Below are 17,611 nucleotides of genomic sequence, written 5' to 3' on the forward strand. Positions count from 1 at the left end.
TATACATTTTGGTTTGTAACTTACATTAAAAATAATGCATAGATAAGTCTGCAGGTTATGCTCTCCCTTCTTCTGCTCTTGAGGCATCCTGTGTGTAATGTGGTTGTGGTTGCTGAACCTCATCTTTGAGTCGCTATGTTGTGAAACATAGTATATGTTTCAACTATCTTGCAACTTACAAAACTTGTGGTTGTACGTTTTTTCTGAACCGGGGGGCAGCTCTACAGACACTTGAATTATCGAATAATTGTGTCAGAATGAGTGATGATCTAGACAGAGATAGGCTAGCAGCGGAGCTTTTTGACAACCTGTGCAAAGGCAGTACTGTCAGTGAAGCAGTCAAAAGTGGGAGCCAAACTAAGAATGAGGGACTTAAGGATAAATTTGTGAAGTTGGAGAGGTAAAAAAATCTGAAATGTCCAAGTGGTTGGACGGAGCCACCCTTAAACAATATGTGAAGCTGAACAGGGTGCCTAGAGGGCTCCGTTCTCAGATCATGCCAACATACGATGATCTGGATGAGGATCTATTGAATGTATGGGAGAAAGAACTAACCTCAAGCTCCGTGAAACTAATGGAGATTCTCATAGAAAATGCAGTCAGGAAATTATTAGTAGAGATTGCTCAATTAGAGGGTGAAATTACAGCACTTAACCTGCCCGATCCAATAACTAAGAACTATGAAATTCTGAAGGGTATCTTAGGAGCACATCAAAATGATATTAAACAGAGAAAGGCTCGCAAGCTCAAGCGAGATGAAATAGATTATAATACTGAAAGGGTTTTTACCATTTCTAAAAAATATGACTACCTTATGCAAGTGGATAAAACCAAGAAACTGCCGTAGACATTATCAGAGAGCTCCAGCACCACTTCTCTAAGTACTATTCCAACCAGCAGTAGTGATACAGAAGGGGCGTCTGGCTCACGGTTAAGACAGATACACCCTTTAGGGAACTCATCTTTCCAGCAAGAGGTGAACCGTATAAAGAGGGGAAACCGGGAACAAGCCAGATGTGTAGTAACGACAAGAAAACCAGAAGAGGAAAGAAAAGAACAGACAGGAGGAAACAGGGCTGGAATGAAGACGAGGTCCTGGGACAAGAAGGAATAGCAATGGGGGAGAGCCAGGAGGTGGAAGTGATTAATCTTTCAGACACTGTACTCACACCAGAGATGACATGTTTATTGAAGAAGGGTGTGGGTTATTGCCCCAGTTCACAAAGTGATATGTGTGACACAAAGATAGATCTGTTTAAATTCATGACGTTTGAAGCTGAAGAAATACTTTTCACTCAATCCTAAACCAAATAAAGAAACTACCTTGCAATTGTGTAGTGTAGTCTCTAACTCACTTACGATAAATGATGTTCAGGATACAGTAAACTTGCTTTCAATCACTGAGTTGGAGGAAGACCCTGTGACAATAGCCAGGGTACTGGATGATCTAGACATAAGACCTGACTTAACCATAACAAGTGGACTAAAGGGGAAGTCCAGATGGTTACCGAATCTGATAGGTGGAAATAATATAGAAATATTCCACCGCTTAGTTCTATCAGATTTGGACAAAGAAAGTAGTGGCACATCTCTAAGGGGGTGGGATAGAGATAATTTATCTACTCAGGAAAGAGAAGCACTTAGGAGTTTGAGAGAAAATACTGAACTAATCATCATAAATGCGGATAAGGGTGGAAATATTGTTTTAATGAACAAATCTGATTATGACAATGAAATTTACAGTCAACTGAATAATCCAATGTGTTATGAAAAAGTAGTGCACAATCCAATGTATAACCTGAGCAATCTGATTAATGGACATTTGAAGCAGTGGTATGAACAGGGATTGTTGGATAACGATGAGTATTTATTTTTTAAAGTAAATCGCCCTAGACATCCCTGCCTGTACACACTACCAAAAATACACAAGGGTCTCCCATTTCCACCGGGGAGGCCTATTGTTTCAGGGATCGGGGGCCAACGGAGAGCCTGTCCCAATATGTGGATATATTTCTTCAACCTATAATGGTAAATCTGCCCTCTTATATTAAAGATACACGACATGTCTTGAATATTTTAGGATAATGCTCTGGAAATAGGAGTGGGTTCCACCCCATGCTGGGTGCACTGCTTAAATGTCCGCAGCATTCCATAAATGCCAGCAACTCTATTCTTTTATCCCAAAATCTTTTTATTTTATCATAGTAATCCAAAATTCAACAATTCTTCTTGCTTGTGCGCAAATCACAAAGAGACGTTTACAACTTCACTCGATTCTTAACGAGGCAGAAATGCTAATCCAAGCCTTATTCTGCGCCACGAGAGTGTGCGTAAATTGTTATCCACATCCATAAAACTTGTTTTCCCAATGCATTTCGGGCCTTCGGTTCGGCCCTTCGTCAGGGGTTTATGTATCTAAAATACAAAACACATTAATTTAGGCAATGCTAAACCCAATCCCACTCAGTGCTAAGATGTACAAAACAACTAATAACGCTCTTCCGAATCAACGTTTTCCCGCTAACAAACGTAGCTTAATGCTACTCGTTACAATGAGTGCCTTCCCTCTCTTGAGTGTCTTTCACCCTTCGTTCCCCTCCCATTCCAACCTCTGTCCGTGTTCCCCTAACCCCACCTTCCTCACATTTATCTTCTCTCACGTAACCCCTATGCTCTAATCCCACCTATGTATTTACTACATTACCCCACCTTTCAAACGGTTGTATCCTTTCAATTATACCCACTTCCCTGCTGAATTCATCGTGATAAGCTGTTCATACCTTTCAAGATAATCACGTTCTCATTCTTTCACCTCCTTTACCATCAGACCGGTATCAACAAAATGTTTAACACCCTTTGAACCGCGCCTCTTATATCCGAGTTTGTATCCACCCCTCTCCAACACCTGTTCACTATGAATTCCCTTATCATGCTCCACCTCGTTTCGTTTTCTCCCCTCCCACTTAACCATCGCCTCCATTTCCCACAAAGCACTCCGTGTGTAAACCTTTCTCTTATATCTACGACTCTATTTATTCTTTTGGTGACTGAACTACTACCTTTATCTACATCATCTCACTAGGTAACCATTACTATTGCCCCGCCCTCCCGCAGATGTAAAATCTAACGTTGATTGTTTGGTGTACACATGCCGCGGTGTTCAAAACATTTTTTTGCCCAACCCAAACTATTATTAAGCACTGATATTACCGTCTTCAAGTTATCTTACAGACGTAAACGCATATGCCATCCTTTATATGTAATGCATAAAAAACAGATCTTATAAAATTACGAATCTTATGAAAAGTTTTGTGAACCAGCGTTTAAACAATTGTCCCTTTGTGACGTTTTGTAATCTTTGTCAAATTTTCCAAAGTTTTTCAGTGGGTGCTCCTTGTCCTGCGGGCTGAACATATTCAAAATTGCACTGTAAAGGTGACAGAGTGCACACCAATATTGTCTTTTTTATTCAACATTGTTCTCTTTCGTCGCGTGCTTATACCCGGAAAGCGCGGTCAGCCCAAACCAACGCTGTTTACTGATAATGCTCTGGAAATAGGAGTGGGTTCCACCCCATGGATGTGGATAACAATTTACGCACACTCTCGTGGCGCAGAATAAGGCTTGGATTAGCATTTCTGCCTCGTTAAGAATCGAGTGAAGTTGTAAACGTCTCCTTTGTGATTTGCGCACAAGCAAGAAGAATTGTTGAATTTTGGATTACAATGATAAAATAAAAGGATTTTGGGATAAAAGAATAGAGTTGCTGGCATTTATGGAATGCTGCGGACATTTAAGCAGTGCACCTGGCATGGGGTGGAACCCACTCCTATTTCCAGAGCATTATCAGTAAACAGCGTTGGTTTGGGCTGACCGCGCTTTCCGGTTATAAGCACGCGACGAAAGAGAACAATGTTGAATAAAAAAGACAATATTGGTGTGCACTCTGTCACCTTTACAGTGCAATTTTGAATATTTTAGGAGACATCAGGTGGAACCCGGGTATGCTACTAGTTACCCTGGACGTGGTGTCATTGTACACGAGTATTAAAAATGAGTTAGGTCTGAAAGCTCTGCACCACTTTTTATCTAGAAAACAAGCCACACAATGGGAACATGCACAGATGGTACTAGTAATGACTGAATTAATTTTGTCTAATAATTTCTTTTTATTTAATGGAGAATGGTTTAAACAGACCCAAGGCGTAGCCATGGGCTCTAAATTTTCACCAGCATACGCGAACATCTTTATGGGCTGGATGGAGGAATTTCTCATCTGGGGCCCAGGGGCAAGTGGCTGGAATGAACATATCCTGTACTGGGGAAGGTTCATTGACGACTGCTTAATGATCTGGACTGGTCCAGAACAGTTACTTAATGAATTCTTCAACTACTTGAATGGTAATGATTTGAACATCAGATTTACCACTAACTATAGCTCAACTAAGATATTCTTCCTAGATGTAGAATTGTACACGAAAGGAGGGAACATTCTCAGCAATATGTAGCGAAAACGAACTGCATGTAACGCGGTGTTGCACGCTAAGAGTGCGCATCCTAAACACCAGAATAAAGCAATCCCATTTGGGGAGATGATTAGAGCAAGAAGAAATTGCAGTGAAGACCAACACTTTATGGATTGCCTTAAAGACATGGAGGGGAGATTCCTCCGCAGAGGTTATTGTAGACTAGATATCAACAAGGCTAAACAAAGAGCATTAGAAACTAATCGCCTATCCACCTTGAAACCAACAAGAAGGAATGTTGTAGACGTGGAGACAATAACGGTCATTGCTATTTATACCCCAATTAGCGTCACCCTACGAAACAGTATGAGTAGACACTGGCACATCCTGAAACTGGACAAAACTTTGTCTAGTCATATTGGAGCACACCCGCAAATCACATACCGTAGAGGGAGAACGTTCGGCACATTACTAAGCCCCAGTTATCCAGTTAAGAAACCAGTAACATGGTTAGATGAACATTCCAGAGGGTTTTACAAATGTGGGCACTGTGGGGTTTGCAGAAATGCCAAAGATAAAACAAAAGATTTCCAGATTGGAAATGGTAAAAATTATACAGTTTTAACCAATATCACATGCAGTACAAAATTTGTTGTATATATTCTTGAATGCAAATGCTTTAAAATATACGCGGGAAGCACGATCAAAATGCTCAGAGAACGTATTAGTGAGCATCTGAGAGCACTTAAACATAATGACATCAGATACCCAATAGCTGAGCATGTACACAACTGCCCTGCCCAAAATGAAAATAAGAACTTTACGTTTTTTGGAATTAATCAAGTGAAAATGGATCCAAGGGCGGGCAACAGGGAACTTAAGTTACGGAGATGCGAGGCAAGGTGGATCATGCGTCTAAAAGCTGTGGAGAACGGCATTAACTTTGATCAGGAGCTTCAATATTTCTTAGGAGATTGAAGAAGAATATCATACAATAGATGAGATTCGAATGTGTACAAGAAATATGTGCTAACTTGCTGTGAATGTACCAGAATAACCAGAAGGTATTGGTGTTATGATCACCCCTCTATTTTTATCTTTTCCTTTGCCAAAATATTTACACTGTAATATTTTCCTTTTTCATGTTTTATGTTGAGAGCATATCCTGACCTTCCATATTGTTGAACGGCACATATATTAATTATCGTTCTGATCATATGTATATTTGAAGATTATTTGACCAAATGCCTCCTCAAACCACAGTATATTTCTTGAAATGTCTCAACCTTGACCCATATATATAACAGATAACTTTCGACTGTTGGCTCGAGTATTTGCACAAGGATAGAAGGATTTCAGATTAGTATTACCACTAGGGATTTGTTTATGAAACTAATAAGCAGAACAGAGTATTCTGTTACGTGTTACCAACTTTCATGATACGAGTACTTGTATTATTTAGATATAGACACCTCGTCCAATATGGTGTCTAGGACATCTTAACTTGCTGGTCCTTTTTCTCTTTTATTGATAATCTCGAGGCACCTAATGCTAACATTTGGACCAGCGTTATCTGATAAAATATTCTTAAAAAAATTGACCATAATTAACGATAATTATTGTCGCCACATTTGACGTTGGTGTTCAATAAGAACCTTTAAATAACTCGGCTTTATAAGTAGTTTTGACATATTAAATACTAGAACGACTGCTTTAATACCATTCTAAGATGGTGTGCATTAACATGTGCGCAACGTATTGCGTCATCGGTATCTGCGCAAGAGTACAACAGTGCAGACCCGGAAACAGGACGTGTTCGCCTGCACACGGGCGGGACGCAACTGAAGGATTGCTTTGTCGGTATTCCGGTGAGAGACAGTATCAGGGGAGATAGCAATAGTAAGCAAGTGTCTTTTATATAGCACGAGAGACTTTATTAACTCCTCACACTATGGCTTAACTTTCAGGATATACAGACAATTGAGTGGCAGTGTATTGACACTCTAATGAGATACTTTGAAAACTGCCATAATTTATTATACGTGAACCGAGAGAGAACAAATGGGCATTTCGAAACTTCATATTGAAGGTAAGGGTCTTTGGGAATATAGACCCTCCCTACAAATTTTAATGCTCACTATATGGTTATTTCTCTAATGGTACCTCGCATTGGGGGAAGACATTTTGAGACATATGAATGCACAGCGGAAGCACGGATAGTCAGCGAATAATTGGGATGCTCTTGCATTACTCTTTTCAGATCAAAATATTTTGGAAATCTATTGGTCAGCAGGAAGAAACTTCAATAAATAGTTTGAAACACTGGGAAACAGAATATCGGGATAATATAGATTGGAGGCAAAGAGTCCTGTAAGGTAGGCAATACGTATTGGGTTATAAATAGTGCCTGATGCCATGCCTCGTATTTTATATTTTTTTGTAATCAAGTTTACTCTATAATAATGACAGGTCAATATTACTTTGATAGGTATCATAAACAGAAGAAAACCGTAAGGTAAATTGCGTCAATAATGATGCGCCACTTATAAATGTCGCACAAGGGTTATTTAAACTTAAAATACACTGTGGCCAATGAGGTTGATTTTGGATTTTCACGATGTCACACAAACTGTCAGCTGAATCATTTTGCTCTATCAATGTGAATATACTTATGTTTTCAGCCTCAATATTTCTTGCATACATAGGTCAAATGACCAAGGGATGTAAAACAAGTGGTGTTTTAATACACTAAATTGATGCACAATCTTGAATAGTTCCCATGCACTTGGTTGCAATGTTGTGGGCTTTAACAACATGAACTGAGGAGTTGAGATGTATGTTACAAATACATTATTCTGTATTGTTTCCAGCCCTGACGAAGCCGCAGGTTAATCGAACCACGGCGAAACGCGTTGGCTAAGGGAGTGGAATGTGATGGGAATAAAGAACAAGAATTGGAAAAGCCCCACTATTTATTTCTGAGGGGAATTCGTCTTCTGTTTCGTTTTGATTAACCCGTACTCAGTTTTTACTTGTATCTGTGTGCTCCTATACAATTATTATCTCGCAACTTATATTAGATGTATATTGGAGAGCACCATCACTTTTATGGACACAGTGAAAGTGACTTTTGAGCGGTCCAAATGTCCTTCTCTGATCTTGTGGATTTCTGGGGAGCATTGTAGCGGTACTCTTTATTTGTTGGATTGTTAAGGCATGGTGTAAGAAAACCATGAGCGCAAAGCATAATCGCTTTCTCCTGAAATATAAAAAGACACAATAGGCAGGGCCATTGCAATTGAATGTATGACAATACAATGCATGCTTTCACAACGCATGCCATTACAACAAATTTTTTACAACGCAAATACCATTACAATGAATGTTTCTACAACGCATACCATTACTACGCGATGTAATTTAAAAGCATTAAAAGAACCATTACAACGAAAAACATTACAACGCATAAAAAATAATACTTTTTAAATAATTCTGTAAAATACCTCCTGGGACGGGATGCAGGGAAAATAGGGGTTTTGGGTGGGGAAGTGTATTAAAATGTGGGAAGCAACTGAACTGTGAATAAATAATTGTAAGGAAAAATGTATGTTTTATTTAAACATTTTTAGAATTACAAAACTAATTTTTAAACTGCTTAAAAACTATAGTATCATACAAGTGGAAAAAAACAATGACATTCAATTTTATATATCATTTTATAAACTCTGAATATCCATGTATTAACGATAAAAAAAATGTTGTTGCATAACATAGAGTTTTAATAGAGATTAAACAGTTGTTTAAATCCTGTATTCCAAAACAGATAAATTTACAGAAATAGCAACTTCAAAAAGAGAATCCAATAACCAGCTGAATACCATTTTCTTCTAACTTCGATACCATCCACAATTCATCCAAATTACATAAAAGGTAAATAATAATATAAAATGTACTAAGTTATCAATTAACCTCTTTAATTCCTCAATCAGTTACCAAACCCAAAAAAAGCTCACAAAACTTACATTTTCTTTTTTAAATTTCAAACAGCTGAACGAATTCAGAGAATTCAGAGATCCCCCAAGCAAAAAGAAGATCAACAAAGTACATCAACCGAAAGAAGTAATCAAGTTATAAAAAGGTAAACAGAAAATAAATTTTATTTTGATACACAGTATAAAAGTACTAATTACTATACAAACTCTAAGGGATTTTAAAAGTAGGATAAGTGCTGCATTCTACAGAATTATCAAGTACTAATCTAACTCCCACGATGTATTAAAATAAGGTAAGTTAAGGATAATGCAAGTGTATTAATGATTATTGATACTCCACAGGGTTTTTGAAGTAAGGTAAGTGCAGGATAGTGCAGCTGTATAACTTTCTATTCTAACTCCGGAGGGGTGTTGAAATAGGGTAAGTGCTGGATTGTGCAGGTGTATTGCTTACTATTTTAACTCCAGGGGGGTCTTGAAGTAGGGTAAGTATAGGATAGTGCAGGTGTATAACTTACTATTCTAACTCCAGTGTGGTGTTAAAGTATGGTACGTGCTGGATAGTGCAGGTGTAAAACTTACTATTCTTACTCCAGGGGATGTGTTGAAGTAGGATAATTGCTGGATAGTGCTGCTGTATTACTTAGTATTGTAACTACAGTGGAGTATTGAGGTAGGGTAAGTGCTGGATAGTGCTGGAGTAAAACATTCTATTCTAACTTCAGGAAGCTGTTGATGTAGAGAAAGTACTAGATAGTGCTGATGTATTATTAACTATGATACCTCTAGGGAGATGTTGAAGTAGGCTAAGTGCTGGATAGTACAGTTCTGTAACTGAACTCAGAATATCCATGTAGTATCGAAAATATTAACATAAAATACAATTTTAATCATTAGAAAATAAACTGTTTTTTAACTCCTGTATCCCAAAACAGATACCTTCAAAGAAATAGCAACTTCAAAAATAAAAACCAAAAAGTAGCAGAAGACCATCTTCTTGAAAATAAGATACCATCCAGAATTCGTCCAAATATAAAAAAAGGTAAATAATAATGTAAAATGAAGAAAAATATCAATTAACCACTTTTAAATCTACATCGAATTACCTCTCCAAAAAAAGGAACACAAAACTTACATTTATTTTTTTAAATTGTAAACTGCTCAACGAATTTAAGGATCATCAAAGCAAAAACAAGAACAAAAAAGTACATATACAGAAAGAAGCAATCAAGTTATAAAAAGGTAAACAGGAAATACATTTTTATTTCCTTGATAGTGTAAAAAAACTAATTACTATCCAAACTCTAAAGGAATGTATTGGTCAGATGTATAACTTAGTATTCTGACTCCACATGGGTGTTGATGCAGAGTAAGTGCTGGATAGTTCTGGTGTATAGCTTACTATTCTAACTCCAGGAGGGTGTTGAAGTAGGGTAAGTGCTGGATAGTGCAAGTCTATAACTTACTATTCTAACTCCAGGAGGGTGTAGAAGTAGAGTAAGTTTTGGATAGTGCAGCTGTATAACTTACTATTCTAACTCCAGGGGGGTGTAGAAGTAGGGTAAGTGTTGGATTGGGCAGGTGAATAACTTACTATTCTAACTCCAGGGGGGTGCTGGATAGTGCAGGTGTATAAATTACTTTTCTAACTCTAGGGGTGTGTAAAGTAGGGTAAGTGCTGGATAGTGCAGATGTATAACTTACTATTCTAACTCCACAGGGGTGTTGAAGTAGGGTAAGTGCTGGATAGTGAAGGTATATAACTTACTAATCTAACTCCAGGAGGGTGTTGAAGTAGGGTAAGTGCTGGGTAGTGCAAGTCTATAACTTACTATTCTAACTCCAGGAGAGTGTAGAAGTAGGGTAAGTGCTGAATAGTGCAGCTGTATAACTTACTATTCTAACTCCAGGGGGCTGTAGAAGTAGGGTAAGTGTTGAATTGGGCAGGTGTATAACTTACTATTCTATCTCCAGGGGGTATTGAAATAGGATAAGTGCTGGATGGTACAGGTGTATAAATTACTATTCTAACTCCAGGGGTGTGTACAAGTAGGGTAAGTGCTGGATAGTGCAGATGTATAACTTACTATACTAACTCCACAGGGCTGTTGAAGCAGGGTAAGTGCTGGATAGTTCCGGTGTATAATTTACTATTCTAACTCCAGGAGGGTGTTGAAGTAGGGTAAGTGCTGGATAGTGCAAGTCTAAAACTTACTATTCTAAATCCAGTAGGGTGTAGAAGTAGGGTAAGTGCTGGATAGTGCAGCTTTATAACTTACTATTCTAACTCCAGAGGGGTGTAGAAGTAGGATAAGTACTGGATAGTGCATATGCACAACTTACTATTCTATCTCCAGAGGGGTGTTGAATTAGGGTAAGTGCTGGATAGTGCAGCTGTATAACTTTCTATTCTAACTCCACAGGGGTGTTGAAATAGGATACGTGCTAGATTGTGCAGGTGTATAACTTACTAATCTAACTCAAGGGGGGTGTAGAAGTAGGGTAAGTGCTGCATAGTGCAGCTATATAACTTACTATTCTGTGGAGAAGTGTGGCTCACTGGTTAGAAGCGGCATACCCTGAAGCCGAGGTCAGCCCGGGACCGGGGTTCAATTCCCGACGCGGCAGGGTCTTGGGTCAATGTCCGCGGACTGGATAATTCTCGCCGAGGTGCCTACGCTAACCATGGGTCCCACTCTGCAACTCTGGGCAATAGCTTGCTTAATCTCCACAACGGCCCTAGCAGCACCGGGGATGCCTGGCTTCACCTTGTGGGTGCCCTCTCACAGGGAAAGCCAGGACGGGTTCCCCAGCGGTATACAGCGCCAGGACGGTCCGAGTGATGGGGTAACAGTGCGCTTTACAAGTATACATACATTTACATTTACTATTCTAACTCCAGGGGGTGTTGAAGTAGGGTAAGTGCTGGATAGTGCAGGTGTATAACTTACTATTCTAACTCCAGGAGGGTGTAAAAGTAGGGTAAGTGCTGGATAGTGCAGTTGTATAACAAGCTATTCTAACTCCAGGGGGCTGAAGAAGTAGGGTAAGTGCTGGATAATGCAGTTGTGTAACTTACTATTCTAACTCAAGGGACTGAGAAAGAAAGAAAAGATTATTTTAGTCAATGACATTTTTAAAAAGACTGTTTTTTAAACGATTTTTTTAAAGTACAAATATTTTTTTACAACACAATTTTTTATTCATTTCAGATAATGTGATCAGATAAAACTGCCAAATATATAATATCAAACAAAGGAAACCGACTGTTAAAACATGCAGGATACATATATTGCAAGGAGAGAATTAGTGAACCAAGAAGACATTGGAGGTGCGTGCAATATTACTCAAGCCATTGCAAAGGCAGAGCGGTTACTCTAGGTGACACAGTTGTTAAAGCATCTGAACATAACCACTCGGCCTCGGCAATGGACATAGAGGTAATAGAAACAATTAACGAAATGAAGGATATTGCAAGCACCTCCAATGACTCTTCTGGTTCAATTTTAAGGGAGGTTGCCCAGCATGTCCCTAGTCATGTAGCTAGCAGTATGCCAATAATACCAAATCTGAGAAGAATTATTCGAAGAAAAAAACAGGCAAGTAACCCACAAAGAACTACTCCTCAAACCTATTCTGATATTCAAATTCCTCCTGAACTCACTCTTTCTATATCTAATGAACCTTTCATCCTGCATGATAAACAAAACCCTCTAAAACGAATTATTATCTTCAGCACACCCCGTAATCTTGCCAAGTTAGAGAATAGTGAAATTTGAATGATGGATGGGACATTTAAAAGCACGCCCCATCCATTCACACAAATTTACACTATTCATGCAAAAATTAACAATACAGTTATCCCCTTAGTGTACAGTTTGCTACCTGACAAACAATCCACAACGTACACTGAACTTTTGACATTGATTAAATCAAAAACATCAAACAGAAGTCCTAGGAAAATAATAATCGATTTTGAATTTGCAATAATAAATGTTATTACAAAAACTTACACGGATACCCAAATTCAGGGATGTTTTTTCCATTTTTCCCAGGCATTTTGTCATAAATTACAAAAAACATCCCTAGTTGTGGATTATGCATCAGATAGCAAACTGCAATTTGAATTAAAAAACTAACTGCACTTTGCTTTGTTCCTCCTGATAGTGTAGACGAGTACTACACTGCAATTACTGAATGCTTTTAAGAGTTTTTATCTCGAATAAAGCAAATTTGACTGACTGGCAATTACTGAATCTGAATTTTACACAGCAAACGAGGAAAAATTGGCACCCTTACTAAATTATTTTGAGTACACATGGATTTGGCATCTAAGCAGGTCGGGTCGCAGGAGGAAGCCACGTTTCCATGTGGAGTCGTCGAACTGCTGCTTATTGTTCACGGGTGAATTGAAGCCCTTTATTGGACCTTGAGGGTAACTCTAATCTTTTGGACCATCGGAGCCGACGCCGTGGGGAGTGCGGGACTGCGAGAGCCAGAGGGCTTTGCACGCCAACAACTGGGCTCACCTGGTGTCTCTTCCCGCCCCTCCTCCTCACCTTCCAGCTTCCTCAAATACGACTCGCGGCCCCCGCTCCGCGGGCGCCGCTCGCAGTTGTCGAACTGCTGCTTATTGTTCACGGGTGCATTGAAGCCCTTTATTGGACCTTGAGGGTAACTCTAATCTTTTGGACCATCGGAGCCGATGCCGTGAGGAGTGCGGGACTGCGAGAGCCAGAGGGCTTTGCACGCCAACAACTGGGCTCACCTGGTGTCTCTTCCCGCCCCTCCTCCTCACCCTCCAGCTTCCTCAAATACGACTCGCGGCCCCCGCTCCGCGGGAGCCGCTCGCAGTCGTCGAACTGCTGCTTATTGTTCACGGGTGCATTGAAGCCCTTTATTGGACCTTGAGGGTAACTCTAATCTTTTGGACCATCGGAGCCGACGCCGTGGGGAGTGCTGGGCTGCGAGAGCCAGAGGGCTTTGCACGCCAACAACTGGGCTCACCTGGTGTCTCTTCCCACCCCTCCTTCACACCCTTATTTCAGGAACTCCCATAACGCTACCGCGGGACGCGCGCGGGCGCGCGCCGGGCGCGCGCCGGGCTAAGCCCTGGCAAAGGGCGGGCCGTCTGTGGCCATCAGGGGCTGCAGGAGGCTGGGCTGGGCCCACTCCATAACATTTATCCTTTGGTGCTATTTTCTCCTGTTGATCAATGATTGTTGTAATTCGGGGTGCCCCGAGTGCCTAGGATGCCTACAGACATGTCTAACTCTTTACCTTCTACTGTTGGGGTCTCTATACTTGGTCCCTTAGACAAATATTTTGCAAGGGCAACCAAAGAAATAGATAAAGAACTTTTGTTAGCGGAGAAACGTGCGGAGCGCCGCCTCTCCATAGATCTACTCAAAAAGAAACCATTGATTTCTCCCCAAAAGGAACCCATATCTTTACAATCTGGTAACACAAGTAGCTTGGAAACAGATGCTGAGTTATTTAGCACCGACCATATTCCACTTATTTTTCAAGATCACAGCATAACTCCTGCTCTAATTGACATCAACGATGACGGTACCCTAAATGGCCCTCCTATTAATTCCAACTGTCTTATAGATTTAAACTCTCCCGTTGTCTTGGATCTTGTCTCCCAATTTCAGTCAACTTTTTCCAATCAACCAATCGACATTGACGCACCTAGTGGAGAAGTGTGGCTCAATGGTTAGAGCGGCAGACCCTGATGCAGAGGTCTAGCCCGGGACCAGGGTTCAATTCCCCGCCTCGGCGGGTCTTGGGCTCAAAAATTCCACGGACCTGATAATTCTCCCCTCGGTGCCTATTCCAATCATGGAGTCCCACTCTGCAACTCTGGGAAATAGCTTGCTTAATCTCCACAATGGCCCCCACAACGCTAAGGATGCCTGGCCTCCACCTTGGGGGTGCCCAGGAGTGGACACCTCACAGGGAAAGCCAGGATGGGTTCCCCAGCGGTATTCGTACAAGCGCCTTGAGACCCTTGCGGGTGAGTAGTGCGCTATACAAGTATCAATTTACATTACATTACATTTACCTACAGAGACACTTCCATCAGCCACTGTTAGTGCGACTAAAGACAACTCCAAGAAACTCCAGAGGGCACACCACTCTCCACCAAAGAAAAGAAGGAGAAAAGGCGGGGAAAAAAAGGGGAAAATTCTTCGAGTGTAATCCCTTCTCTGGTAGACCCCAAGGATAAACCATCGGGTCATCCAGAGAGGGATGTCTTAATAGGTACTCAATCCCCATCTATTCCAGGAGAACAAACACCGTCGACCAAAGAGACAATGGAGATGTTTGAACGTCTCCTAAAATCGTATCTGCTCCCACTTACAGAGAGAGTCAGAAGCTTAGGGGAAAAAATGGATAGCCTTCTGGCAGCTTTCTGCCCTAGTGCAAATTCCAACCTCGTGAAACCCAAGGATCCGCCCCAGATAAAATGCCAGCCAAGCTCTAAAATACCGAACATAGGTAGATCACAGAAAGAGAAAGAAAATCCAATATTCAATAGTAAAACTGCTCCCCCAAACACTACCAAGCAGACGGTTGTACATGACATACATAAAGAGAAGCACATGCCAGCCCCTAAAAAACCGCCTCCATTCACTAATGCTCCAACTATGATCCCGGGGATAGTCAAAACCCAAAGAGTAAATTCAAATCGTAGGAATATAGTGGAATTACCCCCAGAGTCAGCTAATTATGTGATCATTCTAACTGGTGTCCCAATTATTCCTAATGGAAATACTGAATATAATGATAATCTTAAAAACAAAGTTATCTTTTGGTTGCGAAACAACAGACCCCTCCCTCCACATCTAAACGGAGATATAATCTCCGTCAGACGATGTAAATGGGTGGGTCCTAGACCCAAAGATATTGAGGGGGATGTTGTGATCGTAAACTTTAAGGACCATAGAGTGGTCACACATATTAGCGACTGGTTTCCAGGAAGAAGTGAGGGGGGAGTTTCAACTCGTAACTTGAGTTATTTTTATCCCAAGGCTCTGTTTATACCCCCTAACCACCCCCCAACCTGCCGAAATGTTAATCCTTTAAATTTAGCCTACTGTGCATCACATTTTTCTTGTTCTGCCAAAAACTTAAATAATTTTTTCCCTTTTCCTTCACGTCAATGTCCCCTTAGATATTTCCCTCCGTCTAATAACTTTTCCAATCCTACTAATCCTAACGAGTATTGGAACATTCCGCGGCATAATTTATATGAACCTCTCTCTGGGCTTGATTCAAACGAATGACTCGACCTGCCACTTTCTGATACGGAGGTCACTCAAGATTGTCTGGGTGTCTTTGCTACATTAGATAAAGTACCAACTAATGATGAGGTACAGAAAGTAATGGCATGCCAGGTTGGGAATGTGAAGTCTGATTTACATAGAGGAAATCAAGGCACAAGCTTGGAAGTAGATAAGGCTGAGGTACAGGATGTAACAGCATCTCAGGTTGGAAAAGAGGAGATTGACATATATAGAGGGAATCAAGGCAGAAGCCTGGAACTTGAGAAGGCTGTTTGTGGAGATGGTGAAACCAACAACATCTGCTCCCACCTTAGGAGGGACGATATACTAGTAGAGGTTATTTTAGGCCAGAGTGAGGGTGACCCTTTACTATCTAGCATGAATGTATCCGCACGGGTGGATTTGGCAAATTATCCGGCACCACTGAAACTTATTTCGTGGAATCTAGCTGGTCTACGCAGTAAGGTTCAAATTGAGGAGTGGGTGGAGCTGGTGAATAATCAGGATATTTTAATTTTTCAAGAGACCTGGGCGACTGACCCTATTTACCACCATGGGTATCTTAATTTTCACAAACCAGCTTGCAGGACAGGAGTGGGCAGACCGTCAGGGGGTTTATGTGTCTGGTTAAGACAGTCACTGGATTATCATATCATAGAGGTGCCCACCACAAATCCTGATATCCTTGTGATCAAGCTTTCAAGACCTGGCTCCCAGGCAATACTTATTATAAATGTTTATGTACGGGGAATTCCAGGTGGACGTAGTCCAACTGGTATGTTTAATGATTTAGAGTTTATTCTTAACCAAGTTGGAAGGGAATCCTTCATCATTCTGGCAACCGACTTAAATTGCACCTTTGAGCCTTACTTTGGAAGTGAGATGGACTTCCTGGTAGAAGAGGATAAACTTTGGAAGATTCCATCCTTAGAACTAGTATCTATTAAGAAAGGGACAGAAGCAGCTTTCCACTGGATGGGGTTCTGCCTAGAATGGGGTCTGAGAGCCGTGAACGGGCGTACCCCTTCAGACAAACATGGGAAGTATACATTTGATAATGGCCATAGGACGAGTAGGATTGACTACATCCTTATTAGGGCTGAGTGCTGGTCCTCTCTGATTGATATGATAGTGGTGGATCGCCCTGAGAGTGATCACAATCCACTGGCACTCAGCCTAGCTCTTGATAGTAATCACCGGAAGGGAGCCTCGCATCACTGTGCCACGGCAGATGTGTTCTTGGAGAATGATAGCAGAAGGGTGCAGTGGTGTAGGGTTGTGGAGGAGCCCGCCATCCTAAAAATAATTTCAGGGAAAGTCGTGGAGGCAACGCTTGCTATGGAGAATACGACTGACCCTGTTGATATCTGTGGGTTACATGATAATCTTTTTAACTCTTTGAAATCACTTTTTTTTACTTAAAAAAAAACGGGAAAAAAACCCAAACACCACTGGGTGGGGGTAAATGGTATAATCGATTGTGTCGTCAAGCCCATATTGACCTATTAGCAGCACTCAAGTCACGTGCAGCAATACGGAAGGGTAGGCTGGAATATAAAAAGTGCCAGAAGGAGGCTAAATTAGCTTGGGATGACAAACACTGGCAGGATCTTTATGAGGCCAGTTTATCTTCCAACCAATCGAGGTTTTGGCATGTTCTTAAGTGGGGGAATTCTCATGAGTCCCAACTCCCCTCCAACTATGTAGCGGAAGAAGGATGGGTAGCACACTTTGGGGCATAGTTTAGTAACCTTGATCCCCTAGTAGCCGCTGGAGAAAGTGTGCGTGTGGCCCGGCTAAGAACTCCGGGCCTAGTCCCCCTCTTTGATCGTATAGATGTAGAGCTGGCCCTAAGCCTGAC

This window comes from Lissotriton helveticus, chromosome 4_1 (genome assembly GCF_964261635.1).
Source record: "Lissotriton helveticus chromosome 4_1, aLisHel1.1, whole genome shotgun sequence".
NCBI lineage: Eukaryota > Metazoa > Chordata > Amphibia > Caudata > Salamandridae > Lissotriton > Lissotriton helveticus.